The sequence below is a fragment of the Ranitomeya imitator genome, chromosome 1 (genome assembly GCF_032444005.1).
Source record: "Ranitomeya imitator isolate aRanImi1 chromosome 1, aRanImi1.pri, whole genome shotgun sequence".
NCBI classification, from domain to species: Eukaryota; Metazoa; Chordata; class Amphibia; order Anura; family Dendrobatidae; genus Ranitomeya; species Ranitomeya imitator.
The window spans coordinates 1,236,069,669-1,236,095,625 of record NC_091282.1 but is presented as its reverse complement, the minus strand read 5'-3'; the positions used below and the strand labels follow the sequence as shown (position 1 = coordinate 1,236,095,625).

The 25,957-nt window shown below is 46.9% G+C and overlaps 1 protein-coding gene across 1 annotated transcript in view; it reads left to right on the top strand.

The window, feature by feature from the left end:
* Nucleotides 1-711: 711 nt before the first annotated feature.
* Nucleotides 712-25,957, top strand: part of LOC138658399 (progonadoliberin-2) — a 75,495-nt gene continuing 50,249 nt past the window's right edge. The window contains exon 1 of the mRNA XM_069745837.1: nt 712-750. The gene's annotated coding sequence lies outside the window, so the exon portion shown is untranslated. The remainder of the gene's footprint in view (nt 751-25,957) is intronic.

Sequence of the window (25,957 nt, the reverse complement as noted above, 5' to 3'; positions counted from 1 at the left end):
CTTATACATAGAGGGCAGTATTATAGTAGTTATATTCTTGTACATAGGAGCAGTATTACAGTAGTTATAGTCTTGTACATAAGAACAGTATTATAGTAGTTATATTCTTGCACATATGAGGCAGTATTATAGTAGTTATATTCTTGTACATAGGAGCAGTATTATAGTAGTTATATTCTTGTACATAGGGGTAGTATTATAGTAGTTATATTCCTGTACATAGGGGCAGTATTATAGTAGTTATATTCTAGTACATAGGAAATAGTATTATAATATTTTACATATTTGTATTTGAGGTCCTGAAATAGTAAGAAATTATAGTTTATAAAAGTGACAGGACTTTTCAGCATTGTATGAAGCTTTATTTCCCTACTTTGACCATCAGTACAGTCTCCTCTTTTACATTTGGACATATAGGGGCAGTATGCTGTATGATGTATTTCAGGAGCTGTCTGCCTCTGATTTTGCCCCATGTTCACATGTGCAGACATTGCATCTTTATCTCTTACATCTGGAGTCTGCAACAGTTTACGTAGGAGGGGAGCGCAGCTCTGGAGCCCCCCACCAGCCGGAGATATGATGGCATGTGCTGTGACTGAGACCTGGTGGTGTCACCAGTCAGACCCCAGACGTCAGCAGAAGGCAGATCCTGGGAAGTCGTCCTCGCCCAGGCGCAGCGGATGTATAAATACCCAGGGCAGGTGCTCGCCACTCAGAGAAGTCTGGAGGATCTAAGCAGACGCCTGCAAGGTACGTGCCCACCTGCTGCCCACCTTACTGCATGTCACAGTGTACAGATGTAGCAGAGCTGAGTGTGTTACTGAACTCTTCCTATTCTGATTTGTGACACTTTATCTGTAACCTGTCTGAAAACTTTGTTAATCCCATTTCCTAAGGACAGATATATGACACAGTCAGCTCTGCTGCATCTTTGTGGCAGGGTCATATATTTCTTACGATTTTCTTCTCTTGCGCCTCATGACAATTGGTATTTTTATCTCCATTGATTTGTAAAGATCACTAATATAGTGTAATAAGGGATTGTGTCCATGACAAGCTCAACTCTGCTACATGATGTGGCAGGGCTAAATAGGTATTTTGATTATTTCATTTTTGCTTACTGCGTCACTGAACTCTTTCATTTGTGATCATTTTCCTGCATTTCTATAGATAGACCAAAATGCAAACTCAGCTCTGCTACATCACGTCACACACAGATATGACATTCATTTCTAAGTGTTTCCTTATTACGGAGAGACCCAGAATATTAACGTAGAACATAGCAATGATAGAATACTTTACACCGACAAACTCAGCTCTGCTACATATGTAACATACGGATGTGGCGGCGTCTGAACTGTTTTTGTGCATTTTGATAAGCTTACTTTTTTTTTTTTTACGGAACTTAGCGGATCTTTATCAGAAGCAAAATGTGATAATTATTACAATTTACACAAACTCAGCTCTGCTGTTCCGCAAATATGATTCTATCCATACACTTGTATTGGACTTACAGAAATAGCATTCTGGGACCCCCATTGTTCACCTCAGTGGGGTCCCAGCAGGATATTAAATATATGCCATAAACTTAGTATTTCTCCTGAAAAGATCAAACATGAGTTGTACCAAAGGACAAACTCAGCTCTGCTACATCTCTACCTATACAGATGCCATTAAACTTAGCATTTTGCATATAGTGCTAACTGTTCAGATTAGTAGTTGGGCCAAGTGACAAATCCAGCCCTGCTACATCATTAGAATCATGATATGAGCAGGAACTGCGCCAAATAACAAACTCGTCTCTGCTACATCTGTAGAATTCAAACGCAGATTTGTACACCTTGAGGCTGTGTGCACACATTCTGGATTTTTCACTATAAAAACGTGATAAAACCGCAAAAAAAAACGCGTGCATTAAGAATCCTATTAATAGAATGCAATCTGCAATTTGTGCACATGTTGCATTTTTTTCCATGAAAAAAAACGCATCGCAGTAAAAAAATGCAGCATGTTCATTAATTTTGCGGATTTTTCGCGGATTTTCCGCTATTTAATGCATTGGGAAGCTCCGGAAAAAAAAGTGAAAAATCTGCATAAAAACGCGCAAAAAACACGAGAAAAACACGATAAAAACGCACAAAAAACGTACGCAGATTTCCTGCAGAAAAAGTCCGGTTTTGTTCAGGAAATTTCTGCAAAGAATCCTGACGTGTGCACATAGACTGATTGTACGAAGTGACAAACTAAACTCTGCTGCCTCTGCTATAGGAGATGAAGGTGTTCGATGTGGCGGCATTTGCACAGTGTACACGGCTCGGAGATTATAGAGATTAACCATTTGCTCTCCCTTCCCTGGGATATATTATCATTGATCCTTTCTGTCTGAGTTTACACTTTATTTTCCACACATGAACGATGCTGGAAATTTTCAATGTCTTACGCTTTCAACCTCCATTACACCTATTTAAAGGGACGGGACGGATGACGCGGTCGCTCAGGACGGAGGGTGGTCGGGGCGACAGGATCTGCAGACAGTGGAGACATTGGAATGATGAATTGCAGATATTTGGGAATGTAATGACAATGTAACGTCTCGGGTAGTATAGTCAGGAAAGTGTTGGTTATCTGCCGCGGTAGGACTACAAGTACCACAGTGCTCTGCTAGCTGGGAGTTGTAGTTCTGCAGAGCCCTCTAACGTTATACTCTCCAGAATGAGGGAATCTGTAATCACTGTGTCAGGGACGTGTTGTCCTCTATCGATAGATAGCAGCGCAGGATCCGGAGGGACGAGACCCAACAATCTACTGGAAAAGAGAAGAAATGATGCGATCTGCTGATAAAAGCTAAGACCCCTAATAACGAGAATTATACAAACTCCGACCTGGTCTAGGAACGAACATGTGCCCCTACATTCCGGAGTGTTCTATAAGTATTGATATGTATCATTCAGAGAGGTGGGTAATACCTGATAGCAAAGTCATCCTGCCGCTCAAAGAACCCCTCCACTTGTAATGCTCAGTGACTGAAATGGATAGTCAACCATGTAATAAGGCACATCCAGTACTATACTCCAGAGCTGCACTCACTATTCTGCTGGTGCCACGTGGTTACCGTGACAGTGTGGAGCCAGAAGACCGCAGTGCCTGATTGCTCCTACTGCGATGTTGAGAAGAAGTACTTCTTCATTTTAAATGTTTTTATTTCTTCTGGCAGAACAGGGGTTAATCGGCCATGATAGAAATCCCAGTGCTCACAGCTGAGCTCAGTTAGCTACTCCCTTCCCCTTTTTTTTTTAATCTGGGCTCTGATACAATCCTTGTCAGAGCTAGCATTTGCTACAGTACATGGCTAATGGGGGGAGAGGAGTTCTTATGAGAAGGAGAGTTGGAGGAGTTATATGTGTTTTTACTTGGTTTGTATGTGTGGTAGCTCCCTATCCTTCTCTATTTTGGTTTATTCCTACACCTCCACGCCCCAGTGCATTTCTCTGTTATACCTGAGTATTTTGTATGCCTGGAGTTTTCTGTTAACCCTTCTTTCTGTTGCCTTGTGTTTGTGTACTAGGGTGCACAGTAGCACCCCCTTTTCCCTGCGTGGGGGTAGAGAACAGACGGAGAGCTAATACAGGAGATAAGGCAAGGGTGGAGGCCCTGGCATCCTCACCTTCAGAAGTATCCAAGGGAGTAAGGCGAGCCAAGATGCCCCCTAGTGTTAGGAACAGAGAAGAAGCCCCTGGTCCTGGGTGACCCGACAGCTGGGTAATGACATTTGCTCTGACCGTAACCATTTTTTCTTTTCCATTATAGATCCAATTGCTGCTCTGACAGGGTAACTGCGGCATCTCAATCTGGAGGTGGCAGATTTACACATGGTGGTTTTGCAGCACCCTCATACATCTGATGGACTCCTAGCTCCCTAGCAAGCCATAGTGGAGCCCAAGGTCGCATTGCCTGACAGGTTCTTTCAGGGGGGGGGGGGGGGTGACAAGTTTGTTGTTTTCAGAGAGGTCTGTAAACTGTACTTCAGGTTGTCTGGTTTCTTCAGGTACAGAGGAGCAACGTGTGGGGATAGTAATCTCGCTCCTTCAGGGGGACCCGCAAGCATGGTAATTTTCTCACCTGACTCCTAGCTGCTTTAGACGGTGGAGGGATTTTTTCGGGCACTGGGCCTTATATATGAATATATGATGACCCCGATCGCATCTCCTTAGCTGAGTCCACACCGCGCCAACTTCAGTAACTAGACCGTCCGGAAGAGGAATATTGCTCTGAGTTTCGGAGGTGGGCCATAGACACCAAGTGGAATGACCCTGCACTCCGTAGTCAGTTCTTTTTTGTAAAGAAAAAAAGATGGAGGGTTACGTCCTTGCCTGGATTTCCGTGATCTCAATACGATCACTGTCCGTGATCCTTATCCACTCCCTCTCATTCCAGACCTCTTTAGTCAAATTGTAGGGGAAAAATGGTTCTCTAAGATCTACCTCAGGGGGGCACAAACTCTCATCTGCATTAAAGAGGGTGAGGAGTCGAAAACTATGCTCAATACGCCTGAGGAACATTATGAGAATCTGGTGATGCCTTTTGGGTTGACGAATGTCTTTCAATCTTTTAACACTTTATAAATGATATCTTTAGTCACCAATAGGCAGATTTGTGGTTATCTATCTGGATGACATATTAATTTATTCACCTGACCATGAGTCACACCAGGGACATGTCAGGCAGGTCTTACATATACTCCAAGACAATAAATTATATGTCAAACCAGAGAAGTGTATCTTCTTGGTTGAGGAGATCCCTTTCCTAGGGTATGTGTTGTCTTCCACCTGCGAAAGTCTGGGTGGTATTGAAGGCATTACAAAGATTTTTAGATTTCACCAACTACTACCGTAAATTCATAAAGAACTTTTCGATAGTAGCCAAACCTCTTACAGATGTGACCAGAAAGGGAACGGACTTCTCCACGTGCTCCAGTCCTGCCAGGGAGGCATTTGATACATTGAAGAGGTGTTTTTCTTCTGTGCTGATTCTTATTCAGCCTGACGTCTCTCAACCCTTTATCATAAGGATATCAGGGAGTATGCCTGCAGTGACTGTGTGCGTTCCAAGACCTCTCATACTCGCCCGTTGTGGGATCTCCAACTGTTGGAGATTCCCAGCAGACCTTGGACTCACTTGTCAGTCGATTTTATCACAGATCTAACCATGTCAGAAGGGAATACTGTAATCCTGGTGGTAGTGGACAGATTCAGTTTGATGTCTCATTTTAATCGCTTTGCCAAACGCCAAATCTTTGGCGCAAGTTTTAGTCAGGGAAATTGTAAGATTACATGGGATCCTGATCGATATTGTTTCTGATCGGGGGGGTGCAGTTTGTCTCCAAGTTTTGGAGGGCATTTTGCACCAATCTGAGATCCACTTTTCACCAACAGTCTAATGGGCAGACTGAACGTATTAACCAGAATCTAGAGACATACCTCAGGCGTTTTGTATCTGAAAATCAGGAGTACTGGGTTATCTATTTAACGTTAGCTGAATTTGCTGTAAATAATCGTTGTCAGGAATCAACCGGTAAGTCCCCGTTTTTTGGGGCATATGGATTCAATCCTCAGTTTAGTTCTTTTAGTGGTAATCACCCCTCTGGATTACTGTTGGAAGAACGGTTTTCACCTTCCATTTCTACCATATGGCAGGGGGTTACAAATAATTTGAGGAAGCTGGTATCTAAATATAAGATTGTGGCTGATCGGAGACGTTTGGTGGGTCCAGACCTGTGTGTTGGTGACTTGGTGTGGTTGTCCTCTAGGAACATTAAGCTGAAGGTTCCGTCTTGGAAACTGGGTCCCAGGTTTATCGGTCCTTATAAGATCATAGCCATCGTCAATCCCATAGCATTTCGACTTGCTTTACCATCTACCTTTAGGAGCTGTAATGTATTCCATTGTTTTCTCCTCAAAAAATATGTTGTATCTTCGGTACCATCACCTCTACCACCATCTCCTGTCTTTATTGATGGAAACTTGGAGTTTCAGATTGTGAAGATCTTGGATTCTTGTGTTGATCGTTGGTCGCTTCAGTATCTGGTACATTTAAGGGGGTACGGTCCTGAGGAGAGGAGGCGGGTACCAGCATCAAATGTTCATGCGGCCAGACTGGTCCAGGCTTTTCACATGCCACACTCTGATAGGCCTGGTCCTGAGATTACGGAGGTCTCTCGTAGAAGAGGGGGTACTGTCACAGAGTTGTTCCTACTCCGGCGCTGAGAAGAGGCACTTCTCCTTCATTATGAATGTGTTTATTTCATCTGGCAGAACAGGGGTTATCCGGCCATGTTGGAAATCCCTGTGCTCACAGCTGAGCTCGGTTAGCCACTCCTTTTCCCTTTATAATCTGGGCTCTGATACAAATCCTTGTCAGAGCTAGCACTGCCACTCCTAGCTAGTATTTGCTGCATGGCTAACGGTGGGAGAGTTCATATAAGACGAAGAGTTGGAGGAGTTATCTGTGACTGCTGCTTGGTTTGTATGTGTGGTAACTCCCTATCCTCTATTTTGAGTTATTCCCCTACTGTCACACCCCAGGGCATTCCTCTGTTATATGTAAGTGAATATTTTGTATGCTTGGAGTTTTCTGTTAACTCTTGTTTGTGTTGCCTTGTTTGTCGGGTTGGTGTACTACGGTGCGCAGTAGCACCCCTCTTCCCTAGGTGGGGGAGGAGAAAGAACGGGGGATAACTCGGAGGACAAGGCAAGGGTGGAGGCACCAGCATCTTCACCTTCAGAAGTATCCTGGGGAGTAAGGTGAGATAGGGCGCCTATTGTTAGGGACAGCAAAGGAGACCCTGGTCCCGGGTCACCTGACAGCTGTGTCATGACACTTATCCTTTACTGATCCAGAGTTACATCCTGCATTATACTCCAGAGCTGCACTCACTATTCTGCTTGTGCAGTCACTGTGTACATACACTACATTACTGATCCTGAGTTACATCCTGTATTGTACCCCAGAGCTGCACTCAGTATTCTACTGGTGCACTGTGTATATAAATTACATTACTGATCCTGAGTTACATTCAGTATACCCCAGAACTGAACTCACTATTCTGCTGGTGCAGTCACTGTGCACATACATTACATTACTGATCCTGAGTTACATCCTGTATTATACTCCAGAACTGAACTCACTATTCTGCTGGTGCAGTCACTGTGTACATACATTACATTACTGATCCTGAGTTACATCCTGTATTATACTCCAGAGCTGAACTCACTTTTCTGCTGGTGCAGCCACTGTGTACATACATTACATTACTGATCCTGCACTCATCCTGAGTTACATCCTGAATTATACCTCAGAGCTGCACTCACTATTCTGCTGGTGCAGTCACTGTGTACATACATTACATTACTGATCCTGAGTTACATCCTGTATTATTCTCCAGAGCTGCACTCACTATTCTGCTGGTGCAGTCACGGTGTACATACATTTCATTACTGATCCTATACTGATCTTGAGTTACCTCCTGTATTATACCCCAGAGCTGCACTCACTATTCTGCTGGTGCAGTCACTGTATACATACATTACTGATCCTGAGTTACATCCTGTAGATCTTTTATTATAAAAAAGCATAATAATAATAATAGCAGAAAGCATAACAAAAATATTAGCCAGAAAATAATCAGTATACTGAACACTGGTCCAGCCGCTCATTCTCTCCTCTCACACATATTATACAGTATATACATAATAACTACCGTATTTTCCGGCGTATAAGACGACTTTTTAACCCCTGAAAATCTTCTTAAAAGTCGGGGGTCGTCTTATACGCCGGGTATCTATGGTGGGTGGGGGGGAGTGGTCCCGATGACGGAGGGGGCGTCTCACAGGGAAGTGTGAGTATGCCCCATTACCTCATATTATAGCTGCAGCGTCAGCGTGGGGTGCTGGGGAGCGGCGGCGGCGGCTGCTCCTTTGTGCCGCGTGGGTGCTGTGGGGCGGCGGTTCCTTTTGGTACAGCGTCGTGGCTCTGTGCTGTGGGGCGGCAGCGGGGGCGGCAGCGGCGGCGTATCTTCAGGGAGAGTCAGTCGGGGCTCCTCCGGCATCTCCCGAAATCCCGGAGGCGCCGGCAGCTCCATTGCTGCGATGCGGTGGCCTCCGGGAAAATGGCCGCTGGGGGCGGCGCAGGCTCAGATTCAGATCTCAAAATTCAAATTCAAAAGGAAGATTCAAAAGGAACCGCCACCCCACAGCACCCACGCGGCACAAAGGAGCAGCCGCCGCCGCCGCTCCCCAGCACCCCACGCTGACGCTGCAGCTATAATATGAGGTAATGGGGCATACTCACACTTCCCTGTGAGACGCCCCCTCCGTCATCGGGACCACTCCCCCCCCCAAAAAAAGGCACATTAGTCACCGGCCGTATAAGATGACATACGGCGTATAAGAAGAAAGTTGGGGGGTCGTCTTATACGCCCAGTCGTCTTATACGCCGGAAAATACGGTACTTTGACCCTCTGGTCCGGTCACCAAAACAAAATAATAATAACGAATAAAAATAATCAGTGGCAAACAAAAACTATATACATGAACTTTTTTTTTTTTTTTTTTTCTTTTTAAATAAAATAACCACAAAATAAACAAATATACAATACTAAGCTATCCTTCATTCCCAACCCCCCGCACTGACCTGAGAGCTGGTCCTGCGTCTCATGCCTCAGTCCATGTCAGAGGCGTAGCTAGAGCTTTTGCCGCCCGGGGCTGTTCCCGAGTTTGGCGCCCCCCCCTCCCCCGGCTCAATACACACAAAGGTTACCAAAAATTGTTTTCCTGTTTTGTAGAACTTAAACTGGGCCTAATGGTGTCACCCCCACATGCCAAACCTGTGACTTAATACCACCACACCATGACCAGACCACATAGTGACCGAATAATACTACATACAAGGGACAAATACCACAACACCATTTCCAGACCACATATTACCACCACATATTGACTGAATACTACAATACTGATCAGTAATAAAAAAAAACAACACAATACTATCACCATAAGTGCCAGTATTCACAGGAGATCTGTACTTAGTATGCAGTGTCTGTGTAGAGGTAATACAGAGATCACTGGCGACATTATACACAGGAGCTCTGTATATAATGTATAGATAATACAGTGATCACTGGTGACATTGTACACAGGACCGCTGTATATAATGTATAGATAATACAGTGATCACTGGTGACATTGTACACAGGACCTCTGTATATAGTATACAGTGTATAGTGTCAGTGTATAGGTAACACACTGACTCACCAGTGACGTCTCTAGGTGAAGTCCTTCATCTTTCATCCAGCACAGACCGCCATCATTCCTTCCAGCCAGGACTCGTTTCTGCAGGAAATAACACAGTTATCTCGAGCTCCGCTTGCAGAACACATTACTTAATTTTTCACAACTTCTACATTACACCACATGAAGATAAAAAGGCGATATAGTGTCACTCTGCACAGTAACAGGACCGCCCCCCCATTTAAAACAGTATACTCAAAAAATAAAATAAATACATCACTGCAGTAATAATATCCCTTAATTACCCCCTATGGTAATAATATTCCCCACCCTGGCCCCGTTTATCTCATTCCTGGCTCCAGCCATATGTTCTCGCATCCTGCCCTCATGAGTATCCATTCTACCCCATATGATCTCCCCATCCTGCCCCACCAGCCTCCATCGTATCCGTCCTGCCCCATGATCCAATCCTGCCCCGTGTCTCCAATCATGCCCCGTGTCTCCAATCATGCCCCGTATCTACATTCTGCCCATGCCTCAAGTCCTGCCCCCAGTGTGTCCAGCATATTACCCCCATGTTGTCCAGCATTGCCCCAGTGTGTCCAGCATATTACCCCCAGTGTGTCCAGCAATCTGCCCCAGTGTCCAGCATTGCCCCAGTGTGTCCAGAAATCTGCCCCAGGGTCTCCAGCATTGCCCCAGTGTGCACAGCAATCTGCCCCAGTGTCCAGCATTGCCCCAGCGTGTCCAGCAATCTGCCACAGTGTCCAGTATTGCCCCAGTGTCCAGAAATCTGCTCCAGGGTCTCCAGCATTGCCCCAGTATATCCAGAAATCTGCCCCAGTGTGTCCAGAAATCTGCCCCAGGGTCTCCAGCATTGCCTCAATGTGTCCAGAAATCTGCCACAGGGTCTCCAGTATTGCCCCAGTGTGTCCAGCATTGCCCCCAGTGTGTCCAGCATTGCCCCCAGTGTGTCCAGCATTGCCCCCAGTGTGTCCAGCAATCTGCCCCAGTGTCCAGCAATCTGCCCCAGTGTCCAGCATTGCCCCAGTGTGTCCAGAAATCTGCCCCAGGGTCTCCAGCATTGCCCCCAGTGTGTCCAGCATTGCCCCCAGTGTGCACAGCAATCTGCCCCAGCGTGCACAGCAATCTGCCCCAGCGTGCACAGCAATCTGCCCCAGCGTGCACAGCAATCTGCCCCAGTGTCTCCAGCATTGCCCCAGTATGTCCAGAAATCTGCCCCAGTGTGTCCAGAAGTCTGCCCCAGGGTCTCCAGCATTGCCTCAATGTGTCCAGAAATCTGCCCCAGGGTTTCCAGTATTGCCCCAGTGTGTCCAGCAATCTGCCCCAGAGTCTCCAGTATTGCCCCAGTGTGTCCAGCATTCTGCCCCATGGTCTCCAGTATTGCCCCAGTGTGTCCAGCATTCTGCCCCATGGTCTCCAGTATTGCCCCAGTGTGTCCAGCATTCTGCCCCATGGTCTCCAGTATTGCCCCGGTGTGTCCAGCAATCTGCCCCATGGTCTCCAGTATTGCCCCAGTGTCTCCAGCAATCTGCCCCATGGTCTCCAGTATTGCCCCAGTGTCTCCAGCATTGCCCCCAGAGTCAGACATAAAGAAAAAAAAAAATCCTCACCTCTCCCGTTCCTAGCGCAGGTCCGGTGCAGCCAGTCAGCGTCTCTCCGGCTCTACAACGCTCAGGACAGAGAGGCTGAGCGGCGCGCACAGTGATGACGTCATCGCGCCCTCTGCCCTGAGACGTCGCAGAGTCAGAGGGCACTGAAGACGCTGCAGCTGCTGCAGGAACCAGGAGAGGTGAGTATTAGAGCGGGGGGCGGGGGGGTGGGGGGAGCCTGGCCTTGGCGGCGGGCGGCGCCGCCCGAAGATTTAAAGTGCCCGCGTCTTTTTTTTTTTTCTCTTCCTCCTCCTGCAGCGCCGGCCGCCCCCCGCATTGTGCCGCCCGGGGCGGCCCGCCCCCCCCCGCACCCCCCTTCCTACGCCACTGGTCCATGTCCAACGTCCATAGGCCAGATCAGGCAGTGCTAGTTTTCCCCCAAACAACCCAGTGTCCCATAGTCCCACAAGATAATCCCACCTCCCTCCTTTTCCCACCACCCAACCTGACACCTACACCCAAATCTATATCTCTATGTACAATATATACATTATATACAGCAGCACACACCACGATAATTACAAATCACGAAGCCCAAGTTCGGCACCTGCAGCCCTACATCACTGTATAATGATCAAACAAAACAAAAATCTACAGTGTCAGCATCAGCCTACCACCAGGAAAGGAGATGACCAGACTAGGGCACACTAAAAGAAAAGCCCCTCCAGAGGAGAGCGGCCCTCTGTGCGCCCAGTCTCCCATACTCCACAGAGCGCACCTTCACCAGGTCCCCGAGTATGGTCCTAAACACATCGTCCACTGGGAGGATTTTTCGTTGCGTCGATACTAAGCACCGTGCGTTCCACGTGGGATACCTAATCACTGCACTAACTAGAAATAAGGTGCAGCGGTCCCGACCACCAAGGTCTCCGAATACTCCATAGGCCCATTCCGCATAGGAGAGACTGGCCAGCCGAGACCAGCCAATGAAGGCGCCCACCCTGTTGTACACCTCTATGTTGAAGGGACAATGAAGCAGGAAGTGGTCCATGCTTTCCAGCAAGGTACCACAATGCTCCCGAGGACAATTCCTGTCCTCAGAGCTCCTACACTTCAGATTGCCCCTCACACACAGTTTCCCATGGAAGCAGCGCCAAGTCCGAAAACTTCGAGGGGATCCTGATAGAATTCAAAAGATGCAAACCCACCCCAAGATCCCGACTTGGGCAGTCCCTGAGCGCCAGAGGCCTCTGGAAATGGGTCAACAGAACCCTATTGTCAAGAAGTTTCCTTGGCAGAGTCCTGATCTCCCACATTCCCAGACCCCACCGACAAATTACCTTCAGAACCAAGGTAGCGTAAGCCGGAAGATGCCCATGCGGTGTTCGAAGATCCTTCACTTGCCCTCCTGTCTCCCATTCCTGGAAGAAAGGCTGAAACCATCCCCTACAGGAGAATACCCACGGAGGAGCCCTCTCTTTCCAGAGGTTTGCAATATTGATATTAATGAAGGTATCCACAAGGAATACCACAGGGTTGACCACACCCAACCCTCCTAGTCTCCTCGTTTGGTAAGTAACCTCCCTCTTGACCAGGTTCAGTCTATTCCCCCATAACAGTTGGAAGAACAAACTGTAGACCCGAGTCCAGAGAGATTCCGGCAAGATGCACACACTGCCCAGATAAATCGGTAAAGGGAGCAGGTAAGTTTTGATCAGGATCTCCTCCTCCCAGCCAGAGACTCTCACACTTATCCCGGTTGATCTTGGACCCGGATGCCTCCGAGTAGCGATCTACCTCTGACATCAGCCACCTTGCCTCTCCGTGAGAGGAAACAAACACAGTGACATTATTGGCATACGCCACCACCCTCAGAGTGGCTTCCGATACTGCCTGGTCCATCCCGATCATGGCCAATGGTCCACGCTCCTCCCTCCTAACAAGAGGGTCAATCGCAAACACGCACAGCAGCGGGCTCAAGGGGCAACCCTGGCGAACACCAGACCCAACCTCAAAAGAGCTGTCAATCCAACCATTCACAAGCAGGAAACTCTCTGCCCCACTGTACAAGGTCTTAAGCCAATCAACAACCCCCCCCCCCCCCCCCCCGGCAGGCCATATCTCAGAAGGTACTCGTGATAAACCCGATCAAATGCTTTTGCCTAGTCCAGTGACAGCATGTAACCCTTACAGTGACCAGCCCTACCCTGCTCCACTGCCTTTCAAACACAGAGCACAGCACTAAATGTGCTGCGGCCTGGAACAGAGCAATGCTGGGCATCCAAAAGGAATCGGGGTGCAAATTTCACCAGCCAATTAAATGGCACCTTTGCCAGAACCTTCCTGTCTGCATAGAGAAGCGCTATGGAACGCCAGTTCTCAATGTAAGATGGGTCCTTACCCTTTGACAAGATGATCAGAGCAGACCTCCTCATTGACTTCGGCAGAGTGCCCGAGGAAAGACACTCATTGATTACCTCAGTCAAGAGGGGAACCAAAACGTCCTTAAAGGTCTTATACAGGTCCTTCTCAAAAAATTAGCATATAGTGTTAAATTTCATTATTTACCATAATGTAATGATTACAATTAAACTTTCATATATTAATAATAATAATAATAATAATCTTTATTTTTATATAGCGCTAACATATTCCGCAGCGCTTTACAGTTTATAGATTCATTATCCACCAACTGAAATTTGTCAGGTCTTTTATTGTTTTAATACTGATGATTTTGGCATACAACTCCTGATAACCCAAAAAACCTGTCTCAATAAATTAGCATATTTCACCCATCCAATCAAATAAAAGTGTTTTTTAATAACAAACAAAAAAACCATCAAATAATAATGTTCAGTTATGCACTCAATACTTGGTCGGGAATCCTTTGGCAGAAATGACTGCTTCAGTGCGGCGTGGCATGGAGGCAATCAGCCTGTGACACTGCTGAGATGTTATGGAGGCCCAGAATGCTTCAGTAGCGGCCTTAAGCTCATCCAGAGTGTTGGGTCTTGCGTCTCTCAACTTTCTCTTCACAATATCCCACAGATTCTCTATGGGGTTCAGGACAGGAGAGTTGGCAGGCCAATTGAGCACAGTAATACCATGGTCAGTAAACCATTTACCAGTGGTTTTGGCACTGTGAGCAGGTGCCAGGTCGTGCTGAAAAATGAAATCTTCATCTCCATAAAGCATTTCAGCCGATGGAAGCATGAAGTGCTCCAAAATCTCCTGATAGCTAGCTGCATTGACCCTGCCCTTGATGAAACACAGTGGACCAACACCGGCAGCTGACATGGCACCCCACACCATCACTGACTGTGGGTACTTGACACTGGACTTCAGGCATTTTGGCATTTCCTTCTCCCCAGTCTTCCTCCAGACTCTGGCACCTTGATTTCCGAATAACATGCAAAATTTGCTTTCATCAGAAAAAAGTACTTGGGACCACTTAGCAACAGTCCAGTGCTGCTTCTCTGTAGCCCAGGTCAGGCGCCTCTGCCGCTGTTTATGGTTCAAAAGTGGCTTTACCTGGGGAATGCGGCACCTGTAGCCCATTTCCTGCACACGCCTGTGCACGGTGGCTCTGGATGTTTCCACACCAGACTCAGTCCACTGCTTCCTCAGGTTCCCCAAGGTCTGGAATCGGTCCTTCTCCACAATCTTCCTCAGGGTCCGGTCTCCTCTTCTCGTTGTACAGCGTTTTCTGCCACATTGTTTCCTTCCAACAGACTTACTATTGAGGTGCCTTGATACAGCACTCTGGGAACAGCCTATTTGTTGAGAAATTTCTTTCTGGGTCTTACCCTCTTGCTTGAGGGTGTCAATGATGGCCTTCTTGACATCTGTCAGGTCGCTAGTCTTACCCATGATGGGGGTTTTGAGTAATGAACCAGGCAGGGAGTTTATAAAAGCCTCAGGTATCTTTTGCATGTGTTTAGAGTTAATTAGTTGATTCAGAAGATTAGGGTAATAGGTCGTTTAGAGAACCTTTTCTTGATATGCTAATTTATTGAGACAGGTTTTTTGGGTTATCAGGAGTTGTATGCCAAAATCATCAGTATTAAAACAATAAAAGACCTGACAAATTTCAGTTGGTGGATAATGAATCTATAATATATGAAAGTTTAATTGTAATCATTACATTATGGTAAATAATGAAATTTAACACTATATGCTAATTTTTTGAGAAGGACCTGTAGAATTCAGATGTTAAAGGGACACTGTCACCTGAATTTGGAGGGAACAATCTTCAGCCATGGAGGCGGGGTTTTGGGGTTTTTGATTCACCCTTTCCTTACCCGCTGGCTGCATGCTGGCTGCAATATTGGATTGAAGTTCATTCTCTGTCCTCCATAGTACACGCCTGTGCAAGGCAAGACGCTATCATAAGTCAGCTTGTCTCTGGAACCTCCCCTATCTCGGGGCCTTGTGACAGCATTGAAGTCCCCTCCAAAGACAACCTGCCGACTTGTAAAAAGGTAGGGCTTGATACTCATAAAGAGACACTTCCGATCCCACTTAGATTGGGGACCATAGATGTTAATGAGCTTGAGCTCTTGTCCCTTCATAAGGACATCTAAGATCAGGCACCTCCATATTTCTACCTCAATAACCAGTCGGCATTCCACCAGTGCGGTAAAAAAGACCGCCACTCCGCTATACGGCTCGGCCGCAAGAGACCAATAGGAGGGCCCGAGTCTCCACTCTCTCTTAGCTTTAAACACGTCTGCCATGTTTAGCAGCCTGGTCTCTTGCAAAAAGAAAATGTCAGCTTCAACCCGGCTGAGAAAATCAAAGGCCGCAAATTTAGCTGTATTTGACTTTATGCTGGTGACATTAATGGACGCCAGCGTCAACGGAGTGGGTTCCACCATCATTGGTGATTGAGTTAGATGGCTTTCTTTTTCCCACTCCCCTTATCCTCTACCTCAGAGGAGGAATCCTTTCCCCTCTTTAATGACAATGAGGTATCCATTCCCACATGTTTTTTATTTTTATCATCCTCGTCTCCGGACTCTGGGCCAGTCCCTCCCTCCAAGGATCTTATATTCCCAGAAGAAGGAGACTCGGCGTCCCCTGTGAGCCCCGCCGAAGCCACAAACTCACCCTCAGCTTCCTCCTTAGGCCGGCTTCACACTTGCGAGTTTTACGGACGTAAGAGCGCAGAAACTACGTCCGTAAAACTCGCAAAAAATACGGCACAATTATTCTCTATGCCCCTGCTCCTATCTGCCGTATTTTACTGATCAGTATTATACGGCTTTCTACAGCCGTACAAAATCGCAGCATGCTGCGTTTGTCACCGTACTGCGCAAGAAATACGCCAATGAAAGTCTATGGAAGCGTGAAAAATACGGATTTCACACGGACAAGCAGTGTGACCTGGGAGCTTTCTAGGAAATTTCCCACGATCTATGAACATCCAGCAGAGGGCGCCTCACCGCAAATGAAGCTAAATATAGCTCATTGATCTATATTTAGACTCATTCCCCGGGGTTTTGCAGCGAGGAGCAGCCTGCATTAGCAAAGCTCCTTGCTGCAAAATGTTTTAACCCCTTCAGAAGGATTTACATCGTTGGACGTTACAGATCTGCGGAGGGTAAGTATATTGTTGGTTTATTATGTTTTTGCTTTCACAGAACGAGGGTCTTCAGTGATTGGATTGGGCGTAGAATAAAATACTCCAACAACCATTGTTTTTATTTCATTAACCCTCCGTCACATACAACTGATCTGACAGGCGCTTCTTTTTTTACTTTCATTTCTCCTTCCTCACCAGATTGTGAGGAAACCCCCTCCCTCCAGGTAGTCTCCTGTCTCTTAAAGGTCTGTGAAACCTGATATCACAGTTGGATTTCAGAGCTTCAGGGGAGAGGATATAGCTGCACAGATCTCTCAGGCTCATTGTATGTGAATAAGTCACATTCAGTAAGGTTGGTATTTTATGTTTTTATTCATCACAATAGTTTATTTAGCTTGTTTTATGAATGTATAGCACAAAATGTGAGGATATTTCATAGAAATAAGTTAGATTTTATAAAAGAAAGTGTGCTGCTCAGGCATATACAGTAGTTTCCTAACTAGTGTTGAGCATTCCGATACCGCAAGTATCGGGTATCGGTCGATACTTGCGGTATCGGAATTCCGATACCGAGATCCGATACTTTTGTGGTATCGGGTATCGGTATCGGATACATAGAGATGTGTAAAATAAAGAATTAAAATAAAAAATATTGATATATTTACCTCTCCGGCGGCCCCTGGACTCAGCGCGGGTAACCGGCAGGCTTCGTTGTTCAAAATCAGCGCTTTTAGGACCTGAGAATCACGTCCCGGCTTCTGATTGGTCGTGGGCCGCCCATGTGACCGCCACGCGACCAATCACAAGCCGCTACGTCTTTGAAAGCCATTAACGCGCTCATTTTTAAAAATGAGCGCGTTAATAGCTTGCGGTGACGTCGCGGCTTGTGATTGGTCGCGTGGCCGCGACCAATCACAAGCCGCTACGTCTTTGAAAGCCATTAACGCGCTCATTTTTAAAAATGAGCGCGTTAATAGCTTGCGGTGACGTCGCGGCTTGTGATTGGTCGCGTGGCGGTCACATGGGCGGCCCGCGACCAATCAGAAGCCGGGACGTGATTCTCAGGTCCTAAAAGCGCTGATTTTGAACAAAGAAGCCTGCCGGTTACCCGCGCTGAGTTCAGGGGCCGCCGGAGAGGTAAATATATCAATATTTTTTATTTTAATTCTTTATTTTACACATCCCTATGGATCCCAGGGCCTGAAGGAGAGTTTCCTCTCCTTCAGACCCTGGGAACCATGAGAATACCTTCCGATACTTGATGTCCCATTGACTTGTATTGGTATCGGATATCGGTATCGGCGATATCCGATATTTTTCGGGTATCGGCCGATACTATCCGATACCGATACTTTCAAGTATCGGACGGTATCGCTCAACACTATTCCTAACATATTCCTTCTCTTGCTTCAGATTATCTGCTGAAATGGAGAGGAAAATGTACAATTTATCCAAACAACTTGATGTTGAGGAAGTAACAAACATGCTGTTAGATGATAGAGACCTCACACTGAATGAGGATTTAGGAGAGGAAAGTGAGATTGATTCTCATGATGAGGTGGAAGAATGTGTCCTGGATTCTGAAACAGAGCAAGATGGTGACAGTGGTGAGGATGAAGAAGTTGGATCATATTATATTGGAAAAGATAAAAATACTAAATGGAACAAGAAGCCATTCCAGAAAAAACGTAGGGAACCTTTAAACATTATTACTCACCTTCCTGCAGTAATAGGAACTGCACGTATTGCAAAAACTGCAGTTGAATGCTGGAACAGTATATTTACAGATGACATTCTGGACTCTATTGTCACATATACCAACCAATATATAGACATTATAAAGGACAAGTACATCTGCAACAGAACCATCAAGCCCACAGATGAAATAGAACTGCGTGCTTTTTTTGGATTACTGTACCTTGCAGGAGCTTATAGGGCAAATAGACAAAGTTTGGAGGAACTTTGGGGTAAAGATGGGGATGGAGTTGAAAAATTTAGCCTTGTTATGTCCATAAACAGATTCAAGATTCTAATTCGTTGCCTTCGGTTTGACGACAGAACTACCCGAACCGAACGCAAAACACATGACCGACTTGCTCCAATTCGTGATATATTTCAAAGATTTGTTGTAAACTGTAAACAAAGTTATTACCCTGGAGAGAATCTCACTATTGACGAAATGCTCCCTGGTTTTCGTGGTAGATGTGCCTTTCGTCAATATATTCCATCAAAGCCAAACAAATATGGAATAAAAATGTATGCCCTTGTTGATGCCAGTAAGACCTACACTTACAACCTGGAAGTTTATGCAGGAAAACAACCAGAAGGTCCTTACTGTGTGAGCAACAAACCCATTGATGTTGTAAAAAGACTGGCTGAACCCTTATTTGGATCGGGTCGCAATATTACAGCTGACAATTGGTTTACAAGTTGTGATCTGATTGATTATCTGAAAATTCAGAAGCTGTCATATGTGGGAACTGTAAGAAAAAACAAAAGGGAATTGCCGCCACAGTTTGTAAGTGTGAAAGAGAGAAAACAGTACAGCAGTATGTTTGCATTCCATAATGGAAAGGCTTTAGTTTCCTATGTACCACATGCCAAAAAAATCGTACTTCTTCTATCAACACTTCATGATGATGCTGCCATCGATCCTGGGACTGGGGCAGAAAAAAACCGGAGATAATTACATATTACAATGCCACCAAAGGGGGTGTGGATACAGCAGATCAGATGTGCTCCACTTTCAACGTCAGCAGAAACATCAAACGCTGGCCAATGGTCATATTTTTTGCTATGTTGAATTTGGGTGGTATAAATTCACAAGTAATTTATCTTGAAAACAAGCTTGAACCACTCCATAGACGATTGTATCTGAAAAAATTGGCCCATGAACTAGTACTTGGAGAGCAACGCAGGAGAAGCGTGAAAACAATCGGTATCCCCTCTCGCCTTCAAGTTCAGCTCAAAAGGTTCCGCCCAGAAGATGATGGTGAAAAGTCACCATCTGCACCACCTCACAAAAGAAGGCGATGCACCACCTGCCAAATGGAAAGCGGAACCAGAAGGCTTTCAAATTATGAATGTCTCAAATGTCATAAAGCAATTTGCCTGACACATGCAAAAATGGTGTGTAATTCTTGCTCTTTGCTCTGCAAGTGTGACTTTTCTGTGGAAACCTCAGCATCTACTTCTGATTGAATATGTTTTTAATAGTACTTAAGTTACCTTAAAATTAAGTTTGTGTTCAAAAATTTTCTTTGTACATTTTTTTGAGAGAGTCGAACTGGGGACTATTTGGCGGGAGTTTTGAAAAGTTTGTATTTCATAGTTATTAGTTTTATGTTAAGTAAATGTTTTTTTTTTGCAACTGATTATGTGTAGTCTCTTTTATTACATCCCTATGAAGGTCACTGATCACTTTTAGAGCACTGAAATTGCAAACATTAGATATTATAGGTATTTTTCCAGCAGGCGCCTGACAGGCACATTGTATGTGAACTCGTTAGTCCGAATATTGTATGTGACGGAGGGTTAAAATAATTTTAAATAATGTGTTTGTGTTTTATTTAACCCTTTCATTCAATTGGATTAATAATGGATAGGTGTCATAATTGACGCCTCTCCATTATTAATTAGGCTTAATGTCACCTTACAATAGCAAGGTGGCATTAACCCTTCATTACCCCATATCCCACCGCTACACGGGAATGGGAAGAGAGTGGCCAAGTGCCAGAATAGGCGCATCTTCCAGATGTGCCATTTCTGGGGTGGCTGGGGGCAGATATTTTTAGCCAGGGGGGGGCCAATAACCATGGACCCTCTCCAGGCTATTGATATCTGCCCTCAGTCACTGGCTTTACTACTCTGGCGGAGAAAATTGCGCGGGAGCCCACGCCAATTTTTTCCGCCATTTAACCCTTTATTTTAAGAGCTAGAACGGCCAAATTTTGCAGATACACTCTACTGACATTAGTAGTGTGGAATCTGCAAAAAAAATGGAGAGAAGACATGGTTTACTGTATGTAAACCATGTCTCAAATCATGTCGGCTTTTAGGAAGGAGAAAGAAAAAGCCGGTAATTGAATTACCGGCTTTCAAGCTGTATAGCGCTGGAATAAATATTAATATATATATACATATATGTGTCTAATGACATATATATATATATATATATATATATATATATATATATATATAGACAGTATATATATATATATTTTTTTCTTTTTGGGACACATGGATCATTTCTATAGCGGTATGTTGGTTTTGCAAGCCTGCGAGAAAACCACGCAGTACGGATGCCATACGGATTACATACGGAGGATGCCATGCGCAAAAAACGCTGACACACCCTGCCTACGGAGGAGCTACGGACCACTATTTTCGGGACATTTCAGCGTATTACGGCCGTAATATACGGACCGTATTTTCATACGCTGAGTGTGAAGCCGGCCTTAGAGGAAGAGATGTTTTCAAGGGCTTGGAACCGGTTAGAAAGACCAACCAGAGGGGAGTCGGTTTTTCCTTCCTTAGGTACCTTGGTCAGAGCGGGAGATTTTTTATCGCCCTTCTTTCTCTTCATTTTGGTGCCGAGCTTACACTTGTCCTCTAGCCACTGCCTATTATCCTCATCCATACTTTCATAATGGGAGGACTCTGAGGCAGTGGCACTTTCCTCCCTGTGGATCCTCCTGGCCTCCTCATCCAACTCATCATCCCTCGGGGCCTCAGCTGCAAGACTCGCGTCCAGAACAGGGGCCGCCCCAGTAGCCCGAGGCTCGCCCAGCTCCCTATCCTGTCTGCTCTTGTCTAGACATCTTAGCTGGGCAGGCGTCTTTTTATTGCTTCTCTTCCTTGGCCCCTCAGCTCCCTCTTCCCTGCTAGTCCCTTCCCCAGCAGAATCAGCCTCACGGCTTTCTCCCACCGGGGTCACGACTGCATTAGCGAAGGAGCGAGGACAACGGCTGAATGGGTGACCTAACTCACCACACAGGTGGCACCTAATCTCTACACAAGATGCAGCAAGATGGCCGATATCCCCACACAATGCACATTTCTGCACAGTGCAGTTTGCGCTGAAGTGTGTGGGGTCGCCGCACTTGTGACAGAGCTTTGGTTGCCCCTGGTAGAAGACCAGGATACGATCTCTACCCAGGAAGGCAGATGATGGTATGTGGGCAACCGTACCACCTGAACACTTAAGTTTTACCATAAACATCCAGGCCCCTGACCAGATACCAAACTCGTCACGGTTTTTCTTTGGCATTTCTACCACCTCTCCATACCGGCCAAGCCACGTCATGATGTCATAACAAGAAAGTGACTCATTACAAGTCATCACGGTCACTTTCTTGACTTGGTTTTGGCGAGACACTACCTGAACGGCAAAGTCTCGCCAGCCAGACTCATTTTTTGCCAACTCATAGTTCGACCAGAAGAGCTCAAGCCCCTCCGACCGAAAAAAAAGCTGACATCAAACTCAGGTGTGGAATAGGGATGTATCAAGGCACAGATGTCAATCGCCCTGAAGCCCCTCCTCAGCAGGAGCTCCACAACTTTAGACTTAGAGGACACGCATCATTGCCCCTACACCGAAGATGGACCACATTCCTACGCACACTACCCAGCCCAGTTGTTGGGAGGCACCGAGGCCATGCCTCTCTATCCAGAAGGATAGATCAACCTCTCGACCCTGTACCATTAGTGATCTCTCTCCCTTCTTTAGAGCCTCCAGGAGACGCCGTTGCAACATGCCGTCCCCAGAGCCCGGAGACGAGGAGGATGCCCCATTTCCCCCGGAGGTGTCAGCGGCAAAACTCCTGAATGTGCTGCCACCACAGGGGGGGCAACCGAACCAGTGACCACACCTATACCAACAGCATCACTATTACCCACCTCCATAACCCCCTCACCCTCTACCAAACCAGCAACCACACCACTAGCCAAAGAATTTTCCTCATCCATACCCATCACCACATTCACTCCTGCTGGACCTGTGACAACAGGGGGTGGCATTTTGACCTCCACATCATCAGGCTCAAGGGCCTGAGTCTCCTCCACAGAACTGGAGGCAACCTCACCCCTGGTTTTACGTGTGCCCTCCGCATCATCAGATGATATTTTCCGCTGCTTTACTGTTGATACCAGGCGCCGCTGATCCTTTATATCAGCATCTTGTTGACCAGCGATGCCAACACAGAACAGGACTTTGGTGGGAGGACCGAAACTCCCAGCCCCAGCAACCCCCTCACATTGGCGCCGCTTCTCAACTAAGTGATCAGCGGCAACAGCATTCAGGGGCACTGAGGCTACCGGAGCTGCCCCCGACACCGGGCCGCTCCCCCCTCCCACTGCGGAGCGCACCACAATACTGTGGCCTGACCTTTTGCCGTCGCCGGGCCGCCCTCACTGTCCAGCCTCTCGGCTGATGCACCTGCTGCTACATCTCCGCTACTGCAAGCAGAGATGGAGCTCTGCGCCTCATTACCATGCTCTGTAATCTCCCAACGCCTTTGCATCAGATCCACAGCAGAACCCGGGCTGGGCAACGGGGCTTATACAGCGAGCTCACCCTGCAGCCGACTCGGGGGGTACAGGGAGGGGGCATGTATATAGCTTACTGCTTCCTGCAGCTTAGGTTTGATTTTCTTTACCTTTTTCTTCTGGCCCCCAGGTGCCTCCTCTGGTAAATCATCACCAAGATGGAAGTTCTGAAGGCACACTGGGGACTCCAGGAGCTTGATCTCTGCCATTAGCGCCCCTCCCTGGCCGATGTTGTCACTGTCCTCCCCAGAGCCAGCAGAACTGCGACGAGATGTCATTGTCGCCTGTCCTGCAGGGAGCTCGCTGCACGTGGCCTGTGACTAAGCAGTCTGCCAGGTGGGGCTTTCTGCTGGTCATCCTCCTCATCATTATCATCATCATGCACCTGGCTCTCAGGCTGCAGCCCCATCTGCCTTTGCTCTCTGTTATCAGCCATTTCTCTGAATCGGTCTTTATTTTGCAATTTTTCTTTAAATGGTCCATTTTTTCCTTGAATAAACGCTTTTCTTACCTCCAGATCATTAATTTCAAGCTTCAGCCTCTTTACCTCCACCTGGAATTGCGTCTTCCTGGGTCTGGAGGCACCTGCAGCTTTAGCGCTTGTGCAGCGCAGCTCCTCCTGAAGCCTCCTCAGGGTCTTACTCGCCTCTTCATACTCACAGAGGTGGCTCATGGCCCGGGAGGCATAGGTGGACACAGACTCCCAGGGTCTCTGCAGTGCCCAACCCTCCTCAGTGAGGTCGGCCTCACCTCCGTGAGCACTCAGCTTTCCTCCGGGAGGGCCACCATCTTGCACGCTAGCAGGCTTCTCCTCCATGGAAGCCTTGCGGCTTCTCTGGGTCTCTACAGACCTGGGGGGAGTAGGAGCCACATTGCTGCGACTCCTGGTGGAGCATCTCACCCCTGAGTCCTCTGATGTGCAGGCTGGTTGCTGGTTCCTTCTGCCCCCCGCCAGCCTGGTCCGGGAAGCAGAAGCCTGGGACTTGGCTCCTTCACTCTTCCCAGGAAACCCACTCCCCTCCCTGGGCAAGAGAGAGAGCAGGTCCCCGGGTGGAGAGGTGGTGATTCTCAGGAGCACACAGCAGGATCAGCAGCGACCGCACCCACAATTAGCACAATGAGCAGAGCTGCACTCACTATTCTGCTGGTGCAGTCACTGTGCACATACATTACTGATCCTGCGTTACATCCTGTATTATACCCCAGAGCTGCACTCACTATTCTGCTGGTGCAGTCACTGTGCACATACATTACATTACTGATCCTGCGTTACATCCTGTATTATACCCCAGAGCTGCACTCACCATATTGAAATCTTCTGGTTGCAAGAAACCTGTGATGTTTTCATTATATGTTCTTGTAAGAAGGGGGACTGTGCCGCGGGCACCTTTCTTGTGCCAGGTCCGGAACTGTCGGGGCTGTCTCCTCTGTTGTCCAGGGGAAAGCTTAAGAGACCGGACCAATCATTGTAGGCGAAAACGGGGTGTGGCTAAGCACTTACAGACTCAGCGCACGCGGAAACGGGCAGACTTGGCGGTAAGAGGCAGTGCGCAGCAGGGGGACGTGAGTGCTCCGGCCTTCGAGCATCGATATAGCGCAGGCCCACACTCGAGCATCCCCGCCACCACTGACAGAGACTGTGAGGAAGGACGTACAGTGTGCGCATTGGTGACCGCAAAGTGCGGTGTTGAACGTTCTGCGCTAGTGAGTGCTGCGTGCGTGCTGCCAAAGAGAGACCGGGTGCATGACTGTCATCTGAGGCCTGATTCACCAGTGTACGTCTGCTGGGTGCCATCGGGCTCAGACTCACGTTCCTCCGGCCACATCAGTACATGGACTAGGGGCTCAGTGGAAGGTACCGAAGACCAACCGCTGCCGCCAGAAGACGGATCATTGCTACCTCCAGGACCATATTGTACAAGAGCCACGTCAGCCATTGTTGGCGCCATCACCTGCTCCGGGACTACCACGTCTTGACAAACGTCTGGCAGGATAAGTTAACCCCCAAGAACTGTTAATACCCAACCCCCCTAGTTAACCTTTAACCTCCCTGTGGAGTATCTTAGTGTGAATTAAAATTGTTAACCCTTGCTCTGCCTCCCGTCCGTCACTGCATCCCGCAACCTGCTCACATTCTGTTTCCATTCATCGCGGTTTTCTCTTTTTGTTGTCAGTAGAAGATATTCTGGTGTAGATTCAGTCCTGCTTCGGCTGTGTTCACATTCAGCATTTTTTCTACATTAAAACTTGCTTTTTTGGCACTCATAATACAGGCTTTTTTGACCAGTGTTTTTAGCTGCGGTTTTTGGTGCAGATGACGTGTGTGATTTTTCTACAGTTTAGGTTTATTCACCAGAAACGCAGGAAGAAATGCCACCCTGTTTTTTTTTGTGTTTTTGCAGTTTTTTTTTTCACTTTCTCATTTCTTTCTATGAGTGGAAAAACACTGGAAGAATTGACACGCTGCAGCTCTTAATTTTAGTCAGGAAACAAATGTGACAATTGTGTGCGGAGACTCCTGAGATCTCCAGGATTTTACTCGTCCTGTAAAAAGCAGCTTTTAATTTGCATAAAAGAAAAACTGCTAAACCCCCCCCCCCCCCAAACTTTGCATGTGGACACAGCCTTATACAGGTCAGGGTTGTCAGAGTGCAGCAATGCTGATAGGTTTCTACCTGCACTGATACATTGTAACGAATTCTGAGGACACCGGAAAGATTGCTGCTGCTCTTATGCCTGTGTGCAGACTTTTGAGTCTTTGCAGCAGATTTTTCTGCACCAAAATCCTGAGTGTTTGCAGGGAAAATGCAGCAATCATTTTAACCCCTTTTATACTTGTTCTACATCAGTCACTGCCTCCAACAGCAGCAATCAGAACTGGCTCCGATCGCTGCCGTTTTTACCCCCTGCCTGCTGCTGCCAGTCCC